This window comes from Pteropus vampyrus, unplaced genomic scaffold (assembly GCF_000151845.1).
Source record: "Pteropus vampyrus isolate Shadow unplaced genomic scaffold, Pvam_2.0 Scaffold8, whole genome shotgun sequence".
NCBI lineage: Eukaryota > Metazoa > Chordata > Mammalia > Chiroptera > Pteropodidae > Pteropus > Pteropus vampyrus.
The window spans coordinates 11117322-11135839 of record NW_011888789.1 but is presented as its reverse complement, the minus strand read 5'-3'; the positions used below and the strand labels follow the sequence as shown (position 1 = coordinate 11135839).

The window sequence follows — 18518 nt, the reverse complement described above, 5'->3', positions numbered from 1 at the left end:
CCATAGGGGCTAAAAACCACCAAGCGACATTTGAACTGCATCCTTGAAGGGCCAGTAGAAGTTAGCAAGGTTGTGTGAGGAGATAGAGAGGCAAACATATTGAAGAGCATGTGAATGGTCACAGAGAGGAGGAGGGCCTGACATAGTCACGAAGCTACAGTACAAGTGTGTGGCAGGAATGTTGGGAACAGGTGTTAGTGCAGTGACAAGTGATAGCACTGGCTAGACAAAGGCTAGATTATGAAAGTCTTTGCATAACATTCTGAGGACTTTGATCTCTTCTTAAGGTGATGAAGGCATTCTCTGCATCATGAGAAGTGGACCGATGACCTCATATTTTCAGCACAGAAGGACTATTGCAGAGGTGATGTGAAAAACTGGAACAAATCTGAAGGCTTGTGGGAGACTGTTCCTTTACTGCAGGAGTGAGAGTCTGAGACTGATGAGGGGAATGTGAGGGTTGCTGTCAGATAGTGTTCGTGGAATATTTAGGAATCAGTGCTCCCTTCCAGGCTGAGAATGGAATGAGAAACATAGAGTGAGGGCAGGCTTGGGGTTCGTCAGGCTTAAGGAATGGCAATGGAAAATGTTCAGGTGGAAAACATAGATGGAAACAGTCAGGGAGAAGGAGGAGAACCTGGGAGGGCTGGCATTGTGGAAGTCAAGAGGAGAAGTCCAAAGAGGGAGGGGTTAGTGGTGTTAAATACTTCTGGGAGGTCAAATGAGTAAATTAATAAGAGACCATTCAGTAAGTATAAGATCACTGATGATCGTTGCTGACAAAAATATTCTGCAGAAAATAGAAGTGACTGAGATTGACAGCATAGCTAGCTATCTGGTGACTAGTCTGCTGAAACATCTATATTTACACTCTGCTCTCACCATATTCCATGGGTTTTGTGTTAGTAAACAAGAGGTCCTTTGAAATTGTTGTTATCTCTGTTGCAGAAATTCTACCTTTTCTTCAAAAAGCCCCACATATTAAAGAGGTTGCATTCAACCTTCCTATTACAGCCAACTAGAGAGCATCATTATCAAGAAGAAAAACATCAAATTATTTTGCATTTTGAAACCAAAAAGTCGGCAAGGGGGTTACGTTTATTTGCTCAAAGAAAAAAAGAAAGAAAGAAGGAAAGAAAGAGAGAGACACACTGTGATCGTAATTTCTCTAAGCAACACCATAAGTGCTGTTATCGTTTGTGATTATTTTGACTTGATTTGAAATGTTTATTCAAATAGTTACATGAATGACTAATCAAAAGGATTGTTAAAACTGCCTTACATATGTGAAACACCTTCACAATAATAACAAGGTTGGCTGGGAACTTATACAATATTATGTTTTTAATTGCTTTTGTCAGTCAAAAATATCAACTGAGCACTCACTTGACACTGTATGCTGCGTTTGAGCTGAGAGACGGCAATGCAAAGAAAGCCCAGAAAACCCTCCATTAACTTGAATGCTTGGGACACATGTGTTCTGTTTAATTAGGTTTTCAGGTGAGCTCCTGGTGAACGCTTTGTGAACCGTAATGATTTCTGTTTCAATTGTTTTAAAAATCTTGGTCAAACTTTTTGGCAAGATGGAGACCCTTGCACAGGTATCTAGCTCCCCACCTCTCTGATTCTAGTTTAAATGACCAACATAATCTAAAAATAAGAAAAACTGCTTCACTGCAGGAAATAGGAGAGAAGTCACCCCCACCGGAAACCCCCATAAGGGCTGGAATTGAAGTAGAAAAGCACTGGCTTTGGAAATAGATGACTGGGATTCCATTCCCAGCTTTGCCAACAACTGAGCCACTGAACCCCACCATTTACTCCTTGGTGACTCGGTATTCTCATAAATAAAATGAAGCTGCCTGATCAAATAATTCCCAGTGTCCCCTTTAGCTCTAGGTTTCTATAAAGCTTCATTGGTTAAGGCATAGAAAGTATAAAGTGATTCACAACTTTTGTTCTATGGTAGACTATACGGGTTCAAATCTCATACCTTTCACATACTAGCTATGTCATGTTGGGCAAGTTACTTGAACTCTCTGAGCCTCAGTTTATTCATCTGAAAAAAAGAGGTATACTAATTCTTTCTTTTCCAGATTGTTGCAAAGACTAAAATAGATAATGCATGTAAAGTCCATAGCCAAGTGTCTGGCACATGTTAACAATGAATAAAAGCTGTTATTATCAACATTATTATTCATGATACCAAAAGAACATACCACAAACTTTTTTCATACCACAAATTTATAATTATACTTGCACAGACCTATATTCATAAATGCAATCACCACAAATTGTATTGAGAATGAGGTAGAAGATACATGCATATGCATTTATATGTGTGTGTTTATAGATAATATATAGATGTGTATACATATGTGCATATTATAAATCATATATAGTATACACACACGTATGGAAAATATATTTTATTTCTTATTACACGTGTAATAAGAAGAAGCTGGGAAGATTAGAGATTAAAGCTACATAAAATTGACATGGGACATAAATTTTAAATGTTTTGATAAGATGAAAAAAGTCAGGATTGGTTAGGCAGGGGTCTGAATAGCTTGCATAAAAAATAAAAAGAAAAGAGCAATTGTATAACTAGTTAATGTAATTGATACAGTTAATAAAAATAAACGAACAAGTCCAGAAGGGAGCTTTAGCAACCACCTGGACCAGTGGAGAACCTGCACATGACTGTCTTCTTTAGGCTTCAGAAAGATTTTGGTCATAGGTCTGTCTTTTGAGGCTGTCAAAGGCAGGGGACACAGTCCCTACTGTAGTGATTCCACTATACTTGTTGACTTGTCTTTTACCCTTTGTCTGGCTAGAATCCCAAATTCCCAAGACAGAATCTAATTGGGTCAAATAGTTGCCGTCTGGTACGATGAAATCTTATTGGGCAGAGTTTTTGAACTAGACCACCTCTTCGGCTGTGGGTTTCCAGGTTTGCACTTGGCGAGGGTATTGTTATGGGTTGAGTTGTGTTCTGCCAAAAAGGCGTGTTGTAGTCCTAAACCCCAGTACTTCAGAATGTGACCTTATTTGGCAATAGGGTCTTTACAGAGATAATCAAGTTAAAATGAGATTGTTAGAGTGGGCTTTAATCCAATATAACTAAATTTAGACATGGAGGCAGACATAAATAGAGAGAAGACGGTGGGAAGAGACACAAGGAGAATGTGAGAACAGAGACAGATTAGAATTATGCTTCCATAGCCAAGGAATGTCTGAGGTTGCCAGCAGCTGGAAGAGGCAAGAAATGATCCTTCCCCTACAGGTTTCAGAGGGAGCATGGCCCTGCTGACACCTCGATCTTGGACTTCCATAACTGCGAGACAATACATTTCTCTTGTTTCAAGCCACCCAGTTTATGGTCCTTTGCTACGGCGGCCCTAGAAAACCGCTAGAAAACCGATATGGTTGTCCTTCCTGGTCTTGTTGTTTGTGGCCAGGGTAGCAGTTCACATAATCCAAACTATGGCAGCTCTTGAGCAGGGAGTAGCCGATGGCAGCTTTCCTGAGAAGAAGGCCGAGAGTGCTGCACAGGTTTCACGATTCCATAGATTCACCAACACAGACTGGTCTGGTTGAGAGGAGGGTTCAACAAATGTCTGGTGAGGTTTCGTGCCTCGGTTTTTTATGTAAGGCACATAGAACAGTGCTGGAGACAAAGAAACACTCCATTAGTGTTAGCTATTCTATTAGTTTTTGTAGTTTCTAGATTCTAGCATGAGCCATGACATGAATTATGAGCTTAATGGATATTTCTTGAGTTAGACAACAATAAAATAGTGTTTTGAATGAAATTATTTTGCTTTGTTCAAGTGATGGAGGACATGCCAAAGAAGTATTGGGGATTTTAATAGGTATAATTTTGGTCTGTAGCATTCATAACAGGGAACTCGATATGTAGGCCTTCATGGTCACGGGATCCTCATATTTTCTTTACAGGAAAAACTGGGAACATGGATCAAGACTGAGATCCTCTGAGTTCTCATATATTTCTGACGTTTTTTCATTGGGAGTATCAGAGGCACAGGAGGGAAGGCCATTCAGAGAAAAGACTGTTACACACCTGCTGAGTTGATAAAAGAGCAGTTCAGTCACCAGGGCTGATGACTCACTGCCTCCAAATTGATTTGGGAAAGAGGTTTTCAATCCGATTCAGTATGAGACAGAGGCAAAAACAATTAGCATTAACACGCTGCGCAAAGAAAAAGAAAAACGCCCCACTACTTTTCAACTAAATGGAGGGTGCTTCTCTCTTGTAAAAAAGAGAAAACTCTGAAGGCATCACTACTTCCTTACTGAGTCATATACCAGTACTTTTCCCTCCCCACTGTTGTTTCCAAGTCATTTCACTGAAGTTTATTCACTTCTTCAAAAGTCAGGCAACATCTGTTTAAACTTCTGAAGTAATGTCAGCGTTGTCAGGCCACAGTGACTCTGCCTAATATCAGAAATAAATGCATATGAGCCATCAGCTGAAACAGCTAGATAGAAGGGCCCATTGTAAAGCTAGAAGTTCTCATCTGTTGAAATCCATGAAGATTCTCTCTCCTTGTGAAAATTCCACTCATCAGACTGTATAGACATGAATCTTTACATCAAATCTAAGGTTTAAAATCATGTAGTTCAGCAACGTAAGCACACGCCACTGACTGACATCTCTTCCTTTGAAAAGAAATGGAAGAAAAAAGGTATTCGGTATTCTTCTGTAAAGACACCCTTGAGGATGTGTGTAATTTTAGATCTGAGCCCTACATTACCCAGATAGACTGTAAGCCTAAGCTCAGCCTGGTTATTTAGATACTTAATTTGCCAGGAATGTGGTGCCATGTCACCAGGGACAGGTATGTCCCTTGTCGGTACTCCTCCTCTCTCCTTGGCCAAGGGATCAAAATTCTCCTCCACTTAAAATGACAGGCCAGGGGCAGTTTGTGATGTGTCAGTACCTGGGATCTTGGCCGTAGATGCCTCCAGAAAGCGGCCCCTTTGGGTCTTGGCAAGAAAGACCCGTGTTCAGGCCAACCTGCTAACATGCCAATCTCCTTAGCAAATGTTCCTTTTCCCCTTGCCCTCATTTTTTCCCTCTGAGAAACTTGCTGTCCTAAGTCAAGTGTGCCTCCAACACTTTCAAAAGATTATCATTTTCCTCTTTGTCGTCTCTGACATTTTATTATTGCCTTCAACTGCACCTCAGCTTTCAGGACTCTCTGCCATTCTTTTCATTTTGAAAATAGCCTGGGGGCCGAGATGGAAAAAGAAACAACCTGCAAACCCATTTTTAAACAGTTTTTAACTTAGCAGAAATGTCAAGTTATTGCACCTTTTAAATCTCAATAGATCTATTTGTAGAAATTATACCACAATCAGCAATTTCCCAGTTCTCATCTTCCCTCAATCACCCCTCCGATGAATCCGTAGCCGAAATCCTCTTGTGTCCAGGTGGCTGTGGGAGGCCCTCTAATTGGGTGTAATCAGATCCCAGAGGAGCTTTTCCAAAGAGGCTGAGGTTCTTTTGACGGAAACTTTTGAGAAGTCGATATAATGAAGTCCAGAATTTTCCAGACTCCTCTTAATATATCCATCATGTCCAGCCTCATCATTGACATGTCGACTCTCTTGTTTCTGATTTAAGCTGTCAGACTCAGTAAAATTGCCCTGACAGCTTTAGCATATGTGGCAGAACACTGACAAGATGTTACTTACACCTAATTAAGGCTGAGAGCATAATAAACAACCCCAGGATCCTAGCAACCCAATTTCCTCTGTTTCTGAGTTTTCTTGATCTTGACCTCATCGCTTTGAAATTCAAGAGTCTGATACAGGGATTTTGGGGAATATTGCAGTTGCCACACTGTGACTTTAATATCAAAATGGAAGATTGGGGGAAGCACAGAGGATTTGAGAAGAGAGGTGGGACAGTCACATACAAGGTCAGAATGGATATCTGATAAGAACCGGTGGTTGGACTGGGTGATCTTTTGTTCCTCTCTGCCATTTCACCATCTCTTTGGACAGGGTTCAACCTGGTGGGACAGGTAGTGGATGGGCAGTAAAAAAAAATCACTTGAAGAAAAGGTAAAGAGACAGAAATGAATACTGCGCTTAGCACAATGACTGAATATAGAATGTGCTAAGCTCAATAACAGGCATAATTGTTCCAAATAGTCATTATTAAAAAGGCCATGGGAATTACTTCAGGGGGAGGGAAAAAAATCCCCAGTGCTTTAGTTGTTTAAAGCACGTTCCGATGGAACTCTCTGCGGTAATGTGGAATGGAACGAGTCCATCTTGGCTTGGGTGGGGACTGGTGGTTGCCTTGTCCTGACTCCTTCCTCTCTGTCTTTGTCCCCTGCTGACAGAGGCCTCTCTGGAGCACTAGCCGTTCCTTCACATGGCAGAGTGAGGTCACAGAATGTCCTGGGATGTAGGGCAGCTTGACCCTCTCTACTCTGTCTCCTCTCTCAGCTCCCAGTCAGAATTCACAAATTCAGTTAAGGGTGAAATTTTGCCATTTCCTCTGTGGAACACAGAGGTTTTATGTGATGACAAGTGAATGGATTTCTTCTCTGCTGAAGTCTCCAATTCTCATATAGTTGCCAGAGGCAGAAAAAAAAGTCAGCACTTTGGCAGCAATAAACAGCCCTTTGCCTTCAAAAATGTTTCCAGGTTTTTTTTTTTCTTTTTTAAAAAAATTCCTTTTGTGTGTGCGTGTGTGTGTGTGTGTGTATGTAGGAAGAAGAGTGATTTTTAGTTTTCTTTTGCTTGGTAGGAGACGAGGAAAATTTTGAGGTGAAATTACAAGTTCTCTGATAGATCTGCGAGGTTTTTCCTTCCTCCTTCTTTGCCAGCTCTGGGGTCTCCTTAAATCTTTGGCAGGGCCCTGGTCTTCTCCTGTGGAGGGTTAGTTACAAAACACATTCATCTTCCAATATCTAAATGACCCAGCAAGGAGTCGAGAAGAACTCAATTTCCTGGCCTGACTTTTTTGGACTCTGATCACTCCAGGTGTTGGGACCACTCAGGAAATAAGAGGCAGAACACATGTGCATGTTTTTAAAAAATGCACAGAACGATTGCTGGTGGATGACCCAGACACTTAGCCAGGCTTTCGGTCTGCAGGACAGTGAACCTAGGGGTAAAAAAAAAAAGAAAAGAAAGAGAGGTTAATAATTATCGATGAAACGAAAAGAAAAGCTTCAGGGATTTGTGCGATTTGAAAGGAGAAGCTCTTTTGAGCTTCATATAAAGCCAGGTGACATCCCCTCTGGGGCCTCATTTATGGGTTATTTTAGAATTGAGAAAGAAAGGAAGAGGGAGAGTGTTTAATAAGAGAGGTAGATGTTTTGTTGACTTCATCATGGAAAGCAATAACTTTTTAAAAATACAAGTTCATTTCAATAAATAGAAGACTTATTTAGTAAGGTTAGCTCAGCAAGAGGATAGCTTTACCTTGGCAATGGCCAGGCTCAAAGTAGTGCCCCCTGAAGCCATTGGCATTTTCGCTTACCAGAGCATTCGGTGTTCTTTGGTCTTCCTTCCTCATCTCAAGCCGGGACAGAAGAGTATCAAGTATCTGTCTCTTGCCGAAGCCGTCTGCGTGGGGTTAACACTGTGGCTTTCTGATTGGCACTATCTTCCAGCCTTGCTGGAAAGGCCGAATGGCCTCTGGTAATCATAGACATTTTGAGCTGGCAGGACTTTAAGGTTTATCTTGTCCAAAACCACACTCTTTACTACCAACGTTGAAGATATTAGGAAACTGAGGCCCAATGGGGTTATGTGAGTTGTCCAAGGTTCTCAACTAATTAGTAGCATAATTAAATTCTGTGACAAGAATGTAATGTAATTCTCTTAATTCCTCTTATGTCTTTACCAGCATGTAGCAAGGTGTGGTCTGTGGAATAATACAAGTTCTATAGTATGTTAGTAAATTTTATGCAAAAGGAGGGAGAGAAATATAGAGATAGAACACCTTGATGAAAAATGTTTAGAAAATATTGGGTTTAGCTAAATTAAACAAGGTTGTTTACAGCAAGATTTCTGTCTTGTAATATGCTAACCCTTTCTGGTGCAGCATCTCCAAAGTTGCTACTTCTCTAGAAAACACTTTGGCAAAATATTTCCCAGCATTCAGTTCAGCCCTTTTGTGGCTAAGTTAGCAAGTTGCCTAATTTCTCTCATCTTGGCCTACGGGAACTTTTCAATTGTCAACTAACAGGGGTCCTCAATCCCCTGGCCTTGGACTGGTACCGGTCAGTGGCCTGTTAGGAACCAGGCCACACAGCAGGAGGTGAGAGGCTGGCAAGCGGAGTTTCATCTGTGTTTGCAGCCGCTCCCCAGCGCTTGCATCACTGCCTCAGCTCCACCTCAGATCATCAGGCATTAGATTCTCATAGGAGCACCGGTCCCTGGTGCCAAAAGTTTGGGGACCGCTGAACTACCAGGTCAAATGTTTTATTTTGGAAAGAACACTAGTCTAGGAATGTGAGCCCTGTGTCCGTCAGTTCTGCTGCATCTATTTGCACCTCCCTAAATCAGTTGTTAATCTCTCTAGACCTTAGTTGCTTCATTTACAAAATGTGAAGCGATGGTGTGGACTCAATGACCCGTATGTTCTCATTGGTTCCTTTACTATTTCTGAGTTTGGACAGTAGTTGTTTTCTGCCTGAGTCTGGGAAGGAGAAGAGAGGAGATCTGCCTAGTTTCTCATTCCAGAGGTAGATCTCCAGCTCTCAAGGCCTTAGGAATCTTTGTTTTCAAAAATTGTTCTAAGCAGAAAATATCTCAAAAATGAAAAAATAATTAGGGAAAAGGCAACACCTTAAGTGTTTGTTTATACTTTAGGGGAAACAAAAGCACTTTGAATTCTGCACCAAAATCCACATCAGAGTTTTGTTCACTCTTTTCTTAATCCCTGACCTGCACACTTAGTCTTCTCTTGGAAATTGGGATGGACTTCTTGAGGGTGATTGACTAATGGAAAATAGAGTCTTAGTCCATTGCTGCTGGTTGTATGACTGATACCTGCAGGTAGGGTTGAAAGGGTCATTACGGAAAATAAAGCAATTGAATGACCCCGGCTATTAAAACACACAGGCTCTCATTAAAACACGCAGTCTTCTTTTTTAGATACTAAGACACCTTAGGTACTTGCCCAAGGCCTTAGAGTTTCTAGGCCATCCTAGATCACGATTTCTCCTCACCAAGTGCCAGTGGTGATGTGGGAATAACCAGGGAGAATTTAGGGCAGTTTCGTTTCCAACCTGCATGTTTCGTATAGCTGTTCCTCAAGAGCAGTGTGTCCTCTCGTGATCTTACCACTTTGTCTAGCAATGTGTGGAAAGTTCTAGAAGAAAACTTTTCCTCTTCTGCCTTCTCACCTGCCTGCTCATCCTCTGAAAAGAAGAAGAGGAAAGCCCTTCTTGTCAGGGGCGGACGTGGGTTCTCCGGAAAGGCTGGCTTTCCGCGCCTGACTTTGTCCTTGGTGCTTGTGTTTGAACAGGGCTCTCTGGTGTTCCTTCCTTGCTTCTTCTTTTCCAGCTGGGCTGTGGGTGCACTTTGGGGAGTTAGAGGAGAGGTGATGGCTGCCGACCCTCAGTCATTAATCAAGCTGACTGAGCCATTTCACAGCCAGGGCTGCAGCTCATTGGCTCTTGGGAGCTGCCTAGTGAAATGACAGGAGGCAAGAATTCATTTCCTGTCCCTGAGTTTCTGAGAGGAATGGGATGAAGGATGGATGAGGGCTGGGGCAGGAGCTGAAAGTGAAGGAAGGGCAAAGAAAATGGACTTTGGGAAAGCTGAATTGGGGAGAAGGGGAGATGTTTTGAATGAAGACTGTTTTGGGTATTTATAAGCCATTCACACTGACAAGTCAGACTAAAATCCATTGCCTTCCATAAAGAAATTTATGGAACAATGTGTTCCATGAAAGGAACTTAAAAGTTAATTTATTTTCTAATCACAGTTGATACACAATATAACATTCGTTTTAGGTGTACGACATAGTAATTCAATTTTATATGCCTTACAAAGCGATCACCCAAGTAAATCTAGTATCAACCTGACACCACACATAATTATCACAATATTATTGACTATATTCCTGAAAGGTACTTCTTAGAGAAACTGCTTCTTCAGTATGGGGTTACCTTGTGACATATGGTGCTATCTCCTCCTCCTTAACCCTGAACTCAGCTTGCCACTAGCTTTTTTTTTCTGAAGGGACCTTTGAATCTCAAGGTTGGGAGGCATGGTCTTTGAGCTCTTGCTCCCCAGGTGTTGTCAAAATCCCTGTCGCGCTTCCAGGAACAATCTGAATCCAGTCCAGTGTTGAGAAAACCCAAGATCAACACAGTAGATATTTACAATCATCAGGGATCCAAACTTCCAGCCCATTAATCATCAGGTCAGATGAAGAAGCTACATCCCTCTATTCCCGATGTTCCCATCTTTGGGGGAAAACTTTTCACATCCAGAAACTGGTAACAATTTCCTAAAATTAAGAGTTTTTCTGTTTCTTTCTCAACCCTTCCACAGCCCCCAGTTTTGCTTTCCTGCCCATCAGCCCTGGTTAACGGGTCTTTTGTTCTGCCTGGGGCTTGCTGTCTTGCTAATCAGGGTTTATCATATGGGAACTATCAAGAGAATAAGGGTCTGATTTGGAAAGGAGAAAGGAGGCAAAATCTGAGTCAGCTTTTGTGGTTCTGTGACAGAATGGCATCCAAGAGAGGGTAGACAGGGCCTATGGACATGGGATACGAAGAATGGAAACCCGTTAGCTCTCACCCAAGGGCTTGTGACGGCTATATTAACCACAATTCCCCGCACTCCTCCAAAATGGAAAAGCTTGTGGGTTTTCCAGCTTTCCAAATCCCTTCTTGCCTTGAAGTGGGCCATCTTTTTCTGGAAACCGTGGCCCAGTTTTGGCTCAGAAGGCATCTCAGTGGGTTTAAAAGGCTTTTTAACTGCCATCCTTCCTGTAAGGGCCATCGCTAAAGGAGCCATCTCTTACTAATTTACCACATTTCAGCAAGAAAAGTGAATGAAGCAAGATGCTGGGGTAGGGCCATGTCAAATATTTTTTTTCTAAAATGACTTCGAGATCAGTATTATAGTGTAATCTCCTGAAGAAAAAAAAAGTAGTACTTTTTACCCATTCATTCAATAAATCCTTATTACCTTATTACCATTGTTCTAGGTGCTAGGAATATATGAATAATAAAAATAAGACCCTCTTCACTTTAGCCTACACTTTCATGAGGAGAGTCAAACAATAACAACATACAGATAAACAAGAATTTTTTTTTTTTTTTTTTTAATGTAAGAAGCATTGTCTGAGTGCAGAACACAGTATACTGGCCTCAGAGTTTTCTTTTCTCCCAATTAATCATAAAAATGAGATTTTCATATCGTGCTTTACAGCTAACAGAGCTTTTCCACACATATGTCACACTGTCCTCACAACAACCTCACTGTGGGCACAACAAGTATTATTATTATCGCTCTACAGATGAAGCAATGGTGCTCAGAGAGTTAAGGACGTGCTCAAAGTCACACATTAATAAACTTTGGAGCCAGGACTTAATGCCAGATCTTCTTACTCCAAATCTGGTGCGACTTCCTCCGTACCTTGCCACTTCTCTACATCTCCAAGATTATGGGGTCCATGAGATCTACTTTGACATTAGTTAGGGACTGAGCGTTAAGGATAAAGAGGAACGTATGTTAGTGGGGGAGGGTTATACAGCGATTCAGCCAAGAATGAGTTTTTCATGAGAGCAGGAAAGTTCCTTAGGCGGCCTTTGGCTTAGCAGAGGCTCTGCTTCATCTCTTCTTGACATTGTCCCTGGGAAGAGGGGAGCTGGGGTGGATGCCATGGGGAATGTGGGGAAGGTTGTCATTTCAATGTTGCCTGTTATCCATCCACATGGCCCCTGGGGCCCTATTTTCAGACTTGTCTGCTTGCCCAGAAAGAGGCAGGCCCAAGTTTCACAGAAATTAGAAGCACATACACTTGGCTCGACCATCAGAAATGATGAAGAGATGCATGCTGGTTCAAACCAGAGCCTTCAACACTCAGGAGTGGGGGGTGGGGGACATTTTTCTGCCTGCTTAAAAGTGAAGACCTCTAATTAGAATCAGAGCTTCATAGAATATTAGACTTGCAATGAAGTTTAGAGATGACAGTCCAACTACTCCATTTTACAGACAAAGGACTGAGAGGCAAAATGACTTGGCTAGAGTCATACTGTGATTTATTCAATACCAGAGCTAGGTTAGGGATAAAGACCTCCTGAATCCTGAACCAGTGCTCTTTTCTCTCCCATCAGGCTGTCTCTCGAGTCAGCTACAAAACTGGAAGCTTTGTGACAGCTCAGGCAGAGGAGTGGTTGCTGGGCTAGAGGCTGATTTCCACTCTCACCTATGAATTTTATATTGGGCCTAGTAAACACCTCCTTGCAGCCTCTGGCAGCCTGGTCCTGTGATTACTGCAGAGAGAAAGTGGTCAATCAAGGTCTGTGCAGGGAATAGCATCATCGGCTCTGGCATGTGCATCTAAGCAAGGAACGCCTCTTAGGAAGGACCTCACTCCCTGTTGCAACTATATCATACCTTTTACAAAAAGTCACTTTGAGGTCGCTGTTTTTTGTCCAGTATTTCAATACATTAAATGCAATTACTTCATTGTTGATTTACCTGTCATTACAGGCATGTGTTTGAACATGATTTATTGAGTGAGTTTTGTGCCAGTTGACTTGCAATAGATTGCACAATATTCAAAGGGGCTCATTTGCTTGGCATTACATTAGAGGCATGATGATTGCAACACAAAGCAATGTAAATGAATTCTGAGAGTCTCCATCATTCATGTTGTCATGTACTGAATCCTATTATTATTTATTACCATAATTGTACTGTGTTTCCTGGGGCGATAAATTAGGACTGATGGGCCCTGCTGACAGTCAAGGGCTGGACTCGCTCTATATAATTTAATAGGGATACTGTAGGGTCTGTGTGTTTGGAGGAGAGTTTGGTAATGGTTAAAAAAAAAAAAACAACTGAGATTTTTTTTTTACAAAAAGTACAAAAACCTTCCAAGTTTTTTTCTTTGTCTTTAATGCCTTGGCTGCATTTTAAGGCCTTGATAAAAGCTGAACTATAAGGAAGAAAAGTTCTGTCTTTCAACACAAGATGGTTAAAGCTTATTGCCTCATGCCACAGACTTTTCCATATCTAATGCTGACAGGTGGTGTTAACTCTCACACAAACAGGGCATTGTCCTGCAGATAATAAATCTAGAGTTGACTGAGAATACAATGGTCAGTATGACGGCAGCCATATTAACTTATCCATTAACATATTGAGGCTGACAGAGTCTGGGTATCTGATCAGGCCAACACTTCTGAAGAAATTGAAAGATATGTTTTTCTAGATCAACAGAGAAAGAGCAACAGATTATAGATACAAAATTGAAATATAATACAATACAATAACATACAAAGTGTTAATATGATATGCAAATAACAGCTTAAGATATCATTAAGATATTAAGTCATACAAAGCCAGTGCCGGAAGAGATCTCAGAGATGACCCGATTCAACCATATCACTTTATGGGTGAGAAAATTGAGATGCAGGGAGGATGCAGCCAGAAAAATAGAATAGTCATTAGAAATACCCTACTAAACCCAAATCATGTGAATACAATAATCAACTGGTCTCTGGTTTGAGTTTTATCCAAGAAGTGCTGAGAAGTAGTGAAGTATAGACCAGAAATTACCATGGGAGATGGTCAAGGGAAAAGCCCAAATAACCTTAAAACTCCCCTTGGATCTTTCTTTTGTTTAACTAGAAAAGAATATGACTCCGAATGTAGGCTAGGAAGTAGTTGTTAGTCAAATGATGTTAGCCAAGAATCTCTTACAATCCCCATTTAGCATATATGCTGTTAGATCAATAATCAATCTGTCTTTGACCCCTGGGTCAGAGGACAGGGATTTCATAATGGCCTGGAAAGAAACTTTTCTGATAGTTTATACATATGCCTTTGGTTTTCTGTTTATATCTCTTCAGTCACAGATATCCTGTTTGAGAGCTCAGTGTATGTAAAAAAAAGGGATCCTGCTCAGTGAAACTAGGAAGGAAGTTGAATCTGTTTAGGGACTTAGAGAGTTAGGATAGAATTGAAACCAGGGTGGGTTTAGGCTGGTATACAAAATCTCCTCAGTAAAGACCCAATCTAAGTCATTTTATTTTCTATTACTCAAGACCTTAAAGGAAAGATTTCATCCCATGTTTCTGAATTCAGCTGTGTTTATATGTGGCACTAAATGGTTTTATTCAGATTGATTCAGGCAGTGCTATAAAATCGATGCATTGCCACCAAGTCAATCTGATTGGGTTGTTAAAACAAGTGAACTAATCAGACCGCTTCTTAAAAATCAGATCAGATAATCTGTGTGTGATTCATCTGTCCCCTGGGCAACTGGCATTATAATCAGGAATCAACCCTAAATAAGTTTAGCCAAAAGCCTCATATAATTCTGATCCATATTAACCACATCCCTACAGATAAGGCACCAAGAAATGTCTCCATGTTTGGCCACTTTAACACACAATCGAGACAGCATCTCGTGTACCCCAATGGGTTGGAAATGGCAGTGGGGTTTCTGGCATTTTCACGTCTCACAGCAGGTGGCAGAATCTTCCGTTTGCAGAATTGAGGAGTAGTATGGGAGAACAGCAATCAAGCAAAAGGAAGCAAAAAACAGGGAAAGAGAGTAGCTGCTAGTTAGTTGCCTATTACTTCATCTCTCTAAATGGGGTGCTGGATTTCTGGGTAGATCCCCCATGCAGAGTGGGTTCTATCATTTTTTTCTGGATGACCTCAGGGCTTCTGAGATATCTCAGTCAAAAAAAAAAAAAAAAGCTGAATCTAGCTTCACCACAGGCTGACCCTCAAGACTGAACTCTTTGATCAACAAGGTGGGGCAGGTAATCATAAGATCAGTGAAAGGAGTCTTAACCTTGGTATTTCTGATTCATGCTTTTAGAAAGACTCTGGCTTGGGGCCTAAATGAACACAGTGTCTCTCCAGCAAAAATTTACTGTTGCTGGTGTCTTGTCTTTTACAGAACTGAGGAACTTAACCAAGTGCATTTATCTATTTATATCATGATTGTGGTCATATCAATCCATTAGAATGAAATAATCATTATCAAAACATGGACTGGATAACAGCATTATTAGGATAAAAGGCCCCAAATTATAAAATAATAACATGGATTTTATTTTGACATTAAAACAGAAACACATTATGCATGATCCGTGAGATTCACTATGTGGGGTAGATTTTTGTGTGTCCAAAAGCAGAAGCCCTGGCTGGTCTGGGCCCAGGTCTATGATGCTTAGAAGCTCTCCACCCTGTGTTCTGGCCACTGGCAGATTTACTGGCCCAGCATTCTCAGTTTGACCAACTCACCAGACTAGGAAGGGTAACAAAATAAGAGTAGTGACTTTGAGTGGATGTTATACATTTAAGTTAAGAAGGTAAATATGGCAACATGGAAGATATTGGGCAAAATCTATACCTATTAGTCAGTGGTCTGAGCCCATCATGATGTAAATTATTCATGTTCTAGATGAGCATGAATTTACACCACATTTATTTCTTAAATGTTTTCTTGTACATCTTTTGATGGTTTGTGAGGATACAATTGAAAAATAATTAAAATGTAAACATTTGTTGTGTTTAGAAATATTCTTAATTCTCATTTCACCCTTCTCCAATCTGAGAGAGAGAGAGAGAGATTGAGAGAGAGAGAGACAGAGAGACAGAGAGACAGAGAGACAGAGAGAGAGACAGAGAGAGAGCGAGCTGCTGTTCCTTGCACATATTTTTGTTTAAATCAAGCCAATGGCAGCCCAGTGGGGCTCAGATGTGTTTTCTTTCCCCAAGTACTAAAGATACAAAGTAAACTAACGTGCTTTAGGCAGGGGGACATGGTGAGAAACCCCAGACCTGTGGCTTTTCTCTTGAAAGTCCCTACCTCAAAACTGACTGAGCTCTCCTGCCACTGCACAAGCTGGTCCTTTCTTTGTATTCCTTTAAGAGATGCTGTCTGAAGGTTCAAACAATGTTTTTGATCAGAATGGCTCCTGCCCACAGGACTTGCCAGTCACTCAGAAACACCTCTTAACTAGCAGAAGATGACACTTTCCTTTATTGCTTGGCCGTGGCAGCAAGCTTACTGCAATGAGTCCATGTGATTTTTGAGGTACTGACCTGGAAGGTGGTGGTAGTTAAGGGGTCAGAATGTGCTGAGTAAGGAGACTGGCCAGTGAGGGAATGCTGTGGTTGGCAGAGAACATTTTAGGGCCTTTCCTTTCAGAGGAGAAAGCTCCGAGGCAGCTAGTTGTCCCACGGGAAGAGCAGTTGAGCTGAGTAAAAGAGCTTGAGTTTGGTAAAAACCAACTTGGTTTAAAATCCAGATTGTCATTGCTAGCCTGGTGATTGGCGTGGGTCAGGGGGTCTCTGCGTGTCCCTTGTACAGTGTGGTGATGAATGCAAAGCTCCCTTTCTATAGGTCAGTACTGTTGTTAGTACCAGGAGCAAAGGAGGCCTTTTGGCAGAAGGGGCCCAGGTGACTGAACTTTGCCGTGAGCTTTGCAGCTCAGGGAGAGAGTGAGACAACTGGATTCTGAAAAATCAGTCTTCGTGGGTTAGCAGAAGAACTGAAGACTTTTGACCTATGGCACTTTGGTGTTCTATGACAGCTCTACCCAACAGAACTTTCTGTAATGATGGGAATGTTCCGCATGTGCCCTCTCCAACACAGGTGCTACAGCCGCTGGGACTTGAATGTGGCTATGGCAACTTGGGAATTGATTTTTAACTTTGATTTTAATGAATTAAACTTTAAATAGTCACAGGCGGAAAGGGGGAATGGCTTAGAAGATAAGAAGAAGGAGTGTGGACCAAGAGTCCTACAAGGATGAGAGACTTCCTTTTCAAGTTCTGAACCACCCTTCTTACATTTTCCTTCTACCTTCCCAAGGGGAATTTTTTTTCTTACTGGTGGTAGGAAGGCTTCTAGGAGAAGGACACGGGGACGTCCCAACTTCTTGTAGAGAAACTTCTTGTAGTGATACTGATAACTTGAAACCCAGTTAGAATAGGAGGGAAATGCTTTGTTGGGACTGGAATTGGAGGGGCCAGAATAGGTTTTTAATGGAAACCACATTTTATTTCTAAAGTAACTGGTCTTACGTTTTTTTGTTTTTGTTTTTGTTTTGTTTTGTTTTGTTTTGTTTTGTTTTTCCTAGAGAAAAGCCTCTGAGTGTAGAGGAAAGAAATGTAATAAAATGATAATGAGGGTGCTCAGGATCTTCACAAAAGTATTGTTGCTATAAGTAGTTACTTCAAGGAAGTTCCCTGCTGCTTCTCCAGTCTTTGCTGGTGGTGCCTGGAAGAACTTATTCTTAATCTGAGTGAACATGTGTGGAGGCAGCGCCTTCAAAAGCTGAGAGAAAAGTGTGCTGAGAAATAGGCTTTAGAAATGGAAACAGAGAGTGGAAATGTCTCTTCCCCACATCGCTTTGATGTAATCAGACTGTCTTCACAGCTCACAGCTCTCCAGGTGTACACGCCTGCTGTGGTCTTGGACCGCTGAGCTGTCCTATGCCTGAGCCCCCAGCCTTCCCCCCTCCCCTCACCGCCCCGCACCCCAGGTGAGAAGCAGGCTGATGAGCCTCTTGGTCTTTCTCTCAGACCCTCACCCTGATCTTGACATCTTACCACTCAACTGTGCACAAGAGCCAAGGAAGATTGAAACATGCCTCAGAAAGATTTCCTTTGAAGACCTGGAAAGGCTTAGAACTCCTGACCCTGGACTTATTGTGAATGGGTCCTTCTTAAACTTGAGGTAGCTTTACCCTGTTTTTGCCACATGAGCCTCATGGCCATATGGGACAGAAAGAATCTTGAAAGACCATCGAAAACAGTATGGAGGTTCCTCAAAAAACTAAGAATTGATCTACCATATGCAACCCCTCTACTGGTTATGTACCCTAAAGACTTGAAAACTCATATCCGAAAAGATATTTGCACACTGATGTTCATAGCAGCATTATTCACGGTGGCCAGTACATGCAAGCAACTGAAGTGTCCTATGATAGATGATTGGATAAAGAAGCTGTGGTACATATATACAATAGAATATTGCTCAGCCATAAGAAGAGATGAAATACTGCCATTTGCGACAACGTAGATGAACCTCAAGATAATCATGCTAAGTGAAATAAGCCAGATGGAAAAAGCTGAAAACCACATATCACTTATATGTGGGATATAAACCTAAAAGCGAACAAATGAACAGGACAAACAAACAGAGACTCATAGACATTGACAATGGACTAGTGGTTACCAGAAGGTAGGTGGGGAGGGAGGAAAGGGGATGTAGATGGGGTAAAAGGGGTCAAATATGTGGTGACAGAAAGAAA

At 41.5% G+C, this 18518-nt stretch overlaps 1 long non-coding RNA gene across 1 annotated transcript in view; it reads left to right on the top strand.

Annotated features, from left to right (window-relative positions):
• Positions 1–1438, top strand: part of LOC111747121 — a 10486-nt gene extending 9048 nt beyond the window's left edge. Inside the window, exons 2-3 of the long non-coding RNA XR_002783390.1 lie at positions 288–364; positions 1362–1438. This is a non-coding gene — a long non-coding RNA (uncharacterized LOC111747121). The remainder of the gene's footprint in view (positions 1–287; positions 365–1361) is intronic.
• The last annotated feature ends 17080 nt before the right edge of the window (positions 1439–18518 follow it).